The sequence below is a fragment of the Alligator sinensis genome, unplaced genomic scaffold (assembly GCF_000455745.1).
Source record: "Alligator sinensis unplaced genomic scaffold, ASM45574v1 scaffold1192_1, whole genome shotgun sequence".
Taxonomy (NCBI): domain Eukaryota; kingdom Metazoa; phylum Chordata; order Crocodylia; family Alligatoridae; genus Alligator; species Alligator sinensis.
In genome coordinates this window covers 772,075-779,318 of record NW_005842376.1, presented here as the reverse complement: position 1 = coordinate 779,318, position 7,244 = coordinate 772,075, and the positions used below count along the sequence as shown (strand labels likewise).

The following is a 7,244-nucleotide window of genomic DNA, read 5'->3' as shown; positions in this document are numbered from 1 at the left end:
GGCATTGTGAAGGGGGTATATTTTGCTTCTTGCTTGAGCAGCAAAGTCCAGTGAGTGACACTGCCTCCCTGTGGAGAGAGCAAGATGCTGAAGAACTATCTTTTCTTTTGAGAAAAGCCATGGTATGCATAGGTCGCTCCCTCAGGAGAAATTCTCCAAGGACTGATTTAATCCTGGTTGTTCCCAGGTTATTTTTCTCCTGGAGTGGCCATTTTTACCTCAGGAGAAAAAGCCTGAACATCTGTGTACTTGTGGTTTTTCTGGGGAGAAATGCGACTCTCCCAGGTGAAATTGAATGCCTTGTGAGGCCTTAAATAATAAATACATCACAGATAAATATAGAGATAAAAAAGTATAGACAGAACTACAAATTCTGCTGAGATCCAAAATGCATGAAGGACTCAATGAAGTAATGAGACACAGGCAGGCTGCTCCACATAATTAGATTGGCACAGGAGATGGTGCTGACTCCAGAAGGGATCAGACTGTGCAGAGAGACAGAGATTGGGTGTTAGCGGTATACCAGGAAAAAAGTAATGGTACAGAGAAGTTAAAATCTTGGGAAAGGCTTGAAAAAGTTTTTTTTCAAATTTTGGAACTGGATCCAGTTGCATAGCAGTAACGGTATGTGATGATGCAAGATTTTCTTTGTATGGTAATAGCAGCATAAATTAATATATAAAGATATAAATTCTGCTCCTTGCCCCATTTTACTGAACTGAGTACCTACTCAAGATTAAGCAGTTGGTGAAGATGTCTGTAGAGAATGAGTCCTGACAGTGTTATGTGAAACCATAGTGGCAGCAGTACAAACATGTAAGATGGAGGAGGAGATGATGAAAAGTTCAGAGCAAAAGATGATATCAAGGTTGCAAAGAGAAAAACTAAGTGGAAAATCTGAAGAAGAGGAACAGTTTCTTCATTAACGTTTAAAACATTCCCTACCCTTGCATGTTTCATCAAAATGGTTATTCCTTCAAACACAGCTAGTCTATGTTTGTGGAAAGCATCCAGCCCATCAGATGAGACAATTTGTGAAGAGTAACTTCTCCTCCTCCTGCATGATACTTGCAGCATATTTTTAAGGCATTTGCATGTTCATATTCTCCAGGATAACCAAGAGGTTGGCTAAGCAGTAGGCCTGTGTGAATAGGCAGCTATTCGATTTGGCTTCGAATCCAGCTGCTTCGGATGCCAGAGATCCTATCTGGAGCTCTGGATCGGTTTCCCACCTTGATTTGGCTGAAGTGGCTCTGAAGCTTCAGAGCCTCTTCAGAGATCCGGCCATAGGGTATAATGGAGAATCAATGAAATATCTATATCTTTGCTGGGTTTTTTGTCTGATTTGGATAAAACTTGCAGGGGTGGTAGCCTCTGGTAACAGCATGGAGCCTGCCAAGTTTCAAGAAGACAGGTACAGGGATTTGGGGGGAACTGCACCCCAAATTCTTGAAAATTAGCAGAAAGCCTAAAGAAGCCAGCGCTTCGATCTGAACATGCTGCTTCAGCGTCTGAAGTGTCTGAATCTTTTCCGGATCCGAAGCGCGGTTCAAAGCCTCGCACATCTCTACTAGGCAAAACAGAAATTCTGAGCATGTGTTGCTGGGCAAGACATGACTAACTTTCAGTTGACTTGGGTTTTCAGATAATCAGGTAAGCTAGATAAATGCAGTTACCAATTACATTATTCTGAAGAAAATCAAAACAATATTAAAAGAACTCAGTGTTTTAAACCCTCTACATTTCCCACAAAATACTACATTTGCTCACTAGAAACTTCAGGATCACAGAAGTAAACCCCCTTCTTAGCCTCCAATTATCTGGCAGTCTTGCCAGTGTTCTAAAGGTTACATCCTATTGCTTTGTAGAAAAACATTCCTTGTGAAAATCAGTAAAAATGATGAAATTTCACCCATGTAATAGATGTTACTAGAGCAGAAGTAATACTAGAAATAGCACAATAATAAAATCTTTTTTCTCTCTAATGGGTGTTTATTTGGCCTTTTTGGGAAATCTTTCTAGTTAAAAGGCACGTCCTAACTTTCATGAGAAAAGCCCCTCCCCCTCCCCCCCATCACTCTCAACAGTTTACATGCCAAACCATTAAGTCCTCTAAAATGCACAGCACTTCTTCAAAGGAGGAAAGTAAATAAGTTATTTTGGAACTTGTAATAGTCTCACATCACTTCACCAGTATCTCCTAAATGTATCAAAATAATTGGCCAAATACACACAGTTATATACTAGCCACATAATATTAGCCACAATAAAGAATCATAGCATTATAAAGTCATTCATTTGGAATAAATGTGGTTAAAAATGTCTGTATGTATCAAGAAAGATGTTGTCTATGCCAAGATGCTGAAAACCCTTTTCTTTCAACTTTTCTGTCACCTCTAAGGAGCACTGCTGGATTTAATCTCCTTGAAGTCTAGCAATTTTTTTCCCATCACATTTAACAATTTAGGGCTTATTTCCAGATCCACTTACTTCTCAGTTAATGGCCTTTTGCAAAAGTCCTATTGGATTTAATAGACAAGAAGAAATCTAAACACAACAGAACGCGCCATGATAGGGTTTTTGAAGCATCCTATAGAATTTAATAAAAATGATACCTCTGCTTCAGAACTTTACAAAAGAGTTTAAAAGCTATAAACATGATCATTCCCTAGGCAAGGATTTCTTAGGGTGATATCTTTTATTGACATCTGACCAGAATGAATTCTCACAGAAAACAACATAAAGGACAGAAACAACATACATTGGGAGCATTAGGAGCACAAACATTAGGAGCACATTTCTCACAGAACATCCACTCCCCCTCTGACCTCGCTTCACTACAATAAAAGATATCACCCTAAAAAATCCTTGCCCCTCACATAATTTCAGGATTATCATGGCTACATTACTCTGAAATATTTAGGGAATGACATTGTAATGTGAGTTGTTCTAAAGGTCTCCAGGAAAATTCTATATAACTCTACTAGTTCCTTGTACATTAAATTCTATGTGACATTTTCATAAGGGTTCTGTCATTAGTAGCCCTACAGACCTTAATGGGTATTACAAAAAGTTATTGTTTTCAAACACAAACATGAAGAGCTGTGTTAGACGGTTAGAGCTGATTCTAATCACCTGGCCAATGTAGACTAGGGTAAATTGTGGTGTTCAGCATCATAGACTGCTTGAAGATGTTAAAACAAACAAGCAAAAAAAATGTGTTTTACCAGAAGGAGCAGTGCATTAATTCAACCTAGCTCTGCAGCATCTGTATAGATCAGGCTTTTTGGTGCTTTAGATAAAGCCGATTCATCAGTTATTAGATAAAAACATTAAAAAACCCCACTAAAGCACCTGATCTTTACAGACTTGGGTGAGCCAGGTCCAAGTAAGGCGCTGCCTCTTCTGGGCATGTGCAGGGCTCAGCGTGGGAACGTGATGAGTTTAAAGTAAAACACTGTTTTGCTTTGTGGGGGTTTTTTAACATCTGCAGGTAGCTGTTATGGATATGTTGTGTAAACAAATCATGATCGATACTGAATGTGACTTTCCATGGTATGCACTGCATTGCAACACAATTTAATGTTTCACATTCATATCTGTCCATAAATCAAGTTTTGAAATACAGAAATGCCCAAAGTGACCATCTTGGCAATGACAGCTACAGTTGTTAGTAGATGTTTACAAGCTTTTATTCTTGGGACAAGGACTGAGTTTTATGCTATTTGGCCAGGACAGGGTACACTATGAGGAATCTATGAATAAACAATGATAATAAAATTCAAAGACGGGGTGCAGTATTTTGTTTTACAACTGTTCTGCTATGGATCATCTAGGTCACTCTGCATGACAACAACATTGTGATTTTTATAAAATATTCTTTATAGCTACTGCAATGACCTTTGCACTCAGAACACAATACAAAACCATGCACTACATTTTTGTAGAGATTGCCTATTACAGTCAGACATAACAGACCATTTGTTTACATGAATAATATTTACACACTGTTCACATTAGGACAAAATAAACTTAGTTTATAATTAACAGGAACAATGTCCTCTAAAGTTATTGGTAGCAGATTTAATTCCACAAGCACGCAACAAACAGATCCAAAGTATTCCACTGTTGTTGGGTAAATTTTATTATATGGCTCATTGTTTGAAACAAATTCACAGTCCTGCCTTAATTGTTATATTTCAAAAAAATAGACCTCTTAAGCCTTAAATTAGACATTAACAAGGCTTTGATCCAACAAGACATAAAATAATATGTAAGTGCTTTGTTAAATCCAGAAAAATTTAGTACAAAAATAATTTAATGTTATTTTCATACTTTTAAAGTCAAAACTAGTATTTGCTGTAGGCATGGAGTTTTGGAGAAGGACATTGTGAAATGAATGGGAATGGGGAAAGAAACCCACCAATGATTTAATTTATTGGAAGATTAAGAAATAAATCTGTGTATATTTCATACATACATACATATATGCTACACTTTTCAAGTTTTAAAAAAGAGAGTACAAAAGTGGATGTCAGGAAAAAGTTGACAGGAGCCAAACTGAACAGTAGGTTTATAGCACAGAAATGATGATGCATATGTCATTTGATCAGAACAGAGCAGATTTCTGCAGGGATCAGCGATCTACAGTCCACAGGCTAGATCCAGCCCACGAAAAGCCTGAATCAGGTCTGTGATGGCTCAGGGAATCAGCAGCATGTTGCAACCACAACAGCAGAAGAACCCCCAGGGCTCTAGCACCTGCCTTTTTCTATCTATTCCCCTATCAGCATCTGCTGATTAGCATGGGGTGCAGGGCTGTGGCCCATGGTAGAGACTGGGTTGCAAGCAGCAGCCAATCCCTGGGTTACTGGATGGAAACTGATTATTACGTAGTATATATTTTCTAAACGTAATATTGTATTAGTTCTCTAATCTGTTTCCACAGAACTATATATCAAGTAGCAGTTTTGATTAGGATAATATGTTATTTTCTATTCAAATCCCACAAATGTTTCAAAATGAAGTCCACAATTCTGCAAACACTCATGCTTATGCTTAATTTTAAAGTCAGTGGGATTACTGATGTATTTGCAGGAATCTGAAAATGTATCTGAAACACAGTTTAGACAGACTCACTAGAATATATTTCAATGGACATGATTAGGGGCCTACTTAATTCATGGTTTCGCAGATTTTACAGAAATCGTGAAATCCAGGATTGTTCATGACATCCACAAAAATCAACAAAAAAAACAATAAAAATAAGATGCTGGATGCCTAGTGGGAGCCAATGGTCCTCACTGCTGGGAGGGGGAAGGCACTAGCTGGCAGGGTGGCATGAAGGGCAGCAGACAAGGTGGTGGCTGCCCCCTTGTCTCCCCACTAGGGCCTCTCTGCCAATCAGTGCTGAGGGGTGGGGTGTCACAAAGGGCAGCCAAGATGGCAGCCACGCCCTCCCTCCTCTCCTCCCTTCCCCTTCCCCCCCCCCAGCCTCTCCCCCAATCAACACCGAAGGGTGAAGCTGCTATGAAATGCCTGCAAAATGAGCTCAGCATGCTGAGAGCAGACCATGAAAAACCCACTGTCTCATCACGATTTAGGTAGGTCCCTAAATATGATTAACTGTTCCATTGCCAAATGAAATAACATCAGCATATAGAAAATAAAGAATATTTGGTCAAAGGCATCACTGTATCGTTGTATATATAGATAAATGCCCACATTTTAATTATATAGGGAACACAAACAACAGGTCACATTTCCATGACCATTTGACTGTCTTTTGAGTTTCCAAGTGAAAGGAGTTTTTGTATTGTGCAGTTGGAACATGAAGCATATTTGCATTCAGCATTTGCTCTTCATTTAATTAATACTAAATCACAGGGTTTGTGAACCCAGTTGCCTAAACCTAATTCAAGTAGTATACTCCACTAGCATGTGCTGAACAGCTTCATCCTTGTTCATGGGCAGAATGCGCCTAGCTCTAGGGCTCTGAAACTGAGGCCAAGAGATCTCATTACTGTCTCCTCTATCTCTTCTTTTAAGGGGGTTTTAGGGGGATTGCTGGAATCCCCCTAAAACAATCTTATCCATGCCTTTAGGCTAGGAGCACTGATTTCAGGTTCCCTGTATGGCCCATCACCAGTTTAAAGGACTGTACCCACTGGACAGTCCTACCCAAAGCATAGTGAAGACGATGGCAGCTGTAAATAAATACATTGTACCCAGAAAGAAATATCAGAATCAGTCAGCACCAAGGAAAAATTTAAGAACTGTTGGAAAAGCCTGCCTGGCAGGAAGTTATGAATGTCACAGTTTTCACAGATATTTCCCTTTTCATGGCAAATAATCACTCAGCATTCTGAGATTTGTGACAACCATGGGAACAGTATAGCCTTATCTATTTTCTCCAAAGCAGAACTTGCATGCTTATGGATGTCATTTAATGCATATGCACACAATGGCTGAATTAAACCGTTTGCATTGTTGCAGGTTAAGTCTTATTGTTAATCTCCCAGAGGGCTTGGTTTTATATATGGATGAATGAACTGTAAAATTGTAAACTTTTTAAAAGATGCTTCCAAATTTAGAGCACAAAAAGGCCATAGCAATGAGCGAGTTTGCTTCCTTTAGCTCTAATGAAAAAGGCACAACAATAATTAGCACTATTAAGTTGCTTTTCTGTGTTTCTAAGCAAATTGTTGCTTGCCTTTCAAACCAGAGTGAGTTTCCTTATCTAAGATGTACATCAGAAAAGGGACTAGGATGTATCAGCACTACTTCTAGATTGTACTAGAGAGCCCTATAGTGAAGCATGCTGTGTTTGCTCTGTGCTGGCTAAAAATGGAAACAGATACAATGTAGCGGTTTGGAGGACACTGGGTACACACCAGTAAGCTTTCTGTTCTGGGTATATTTATTGACTGGCCTCCAGCATGGCTCTGTGAAAGCCACATTGCATCCATTCCTAGGTTTAGCTGCAGCTGCCTGGTGAAGTCCAGAGGCAGTGTAAACTCTCCTTAAGGCCTAAATCTATCTTGAGACCTCAGGGGAGGGACAAATTAGTGTTCCTATCTGCTCTTTTCTCCTACAGATAGTTATTCCAGATTAGACAAACCCTTGGTTGGAATGGTTGAGACAGGGATGTTCCTGCCTTGAACAGGGGGTTGGTTTAGATGACTTCCTGAGGGCCTTTCCAGGCCTACTTCTCTGTGATTCTAGGATTTTTGCCATGTCCTGCT

The 7,244-nt window shown here is 39.4% G+C and overlaps 1 protein-coding gene across 4 annotated transcripts in view; it reads right to left on the bottom strand.

The window, feature by feature from the left end:
• The window catches only part of LOC102367790 (pirin), a 145,119-nt gene that overhangs the window by 77,539 nt on the left and 60,336 nt on the right, over nt 1-7,244 (bottom strand). The gene's annotated exons all lie outside the window — the stretch shown is intronic.